Source organism: Lactuca sativa, chromosome 2 (assembly GCF_002870075.4).
Source record: "Lactuca sativa cultivar Salinas chromosome 2, Lsat_Salinas_v11, whole genome shotgun sequence".
Taxonomy (NCBI): domain Eukaryota; kingdom Viridiplantae; phylum Streptophyta; class Magnoliopsida; order Asterales; family Asteraceae; genus Lactuca; species Lactuca sativa.
Window position 1 is genome coordinate 115086631 of NC_056624.2, and position 1070 is coordinate 115087700.

Here is a 1070-nt window from a genome sequence, read left to right on the forward strand (position 1 = left end):
AATACCCAAAATAATGCAATATGTAATATTCCTTAATTATTTGAATTCCATAGATAATTATAATTAAGTTTGATAATTATCTCTATGGTTTCAAATCACCTCCCTATAAATAGAGGTATTCGTTAATATGCAATATTTATTGGTGACTATTCCAAACTTATGTGGTTGTACCCTATGAAGGCTAAATTAGATTTTTATAATACCCTTGAGACATATGTTTCCTTCATTCAAATTCAGTTCGTATGCAAACTTAAAGTTTTTCAATCTGATGGTGGGATAAAATTCACAAATGAAATACATATATTTTTCTCTAAAAATGGCACTCATCATCGATTATCCTTTCCTTATACACCTCAACAAAATGGTTGAGTCGAACGAAATCACCGTCATATAACTGAAACCATTTTAGCTATAGTGTTCAATGTTCATGTTCCGGCTACCTTTTGGACACATGCTTTTAGCATACTTTTCACATTTTTCCTCAAGTAATTAAGGGAGGGATTTTAAAAATGATTTACTTACTTTATATCATTATACTTATTAATGCAATTATGTCCTATCAAATCCGTTTGGCTAACGATCATCCACCATAGAAGAGAGCGATGGGTAAGAGTGGATACCAAATGACGGTCATTTTATAAGTCGTTTCCTTAAACTCCCCTTAAAGTATGGCTTCATGAATGAGATGTACTAGTGATTTGAATGATTTGTCTTATACATATAATATATCAATCATTCAATTATGTATAGTATAAGGCCTATTTTAAAATTTTTCTAAAACACTAGGTTTAAATTTAAATTTTTGAAATTAATATAAAAAATTAATTTAATTTAAAGATAAACCAATTTTGATTTAATCTTTACATTTTATTTAATAATTAATTAAATCAATTAAATCACTATGGATTAAATAATTATTTACAATTAACCAATTAATGAAATAATTCAAATTTAATCTTAATCCTAAGCCTTCTAATTTTCGAAAAAGGTTGGTGTTCATGAGGTTTTAATTGTTTATATATTAAGGATTTTAAAATAACAAATAATGAAACAAGATAAACCCTAAAAGG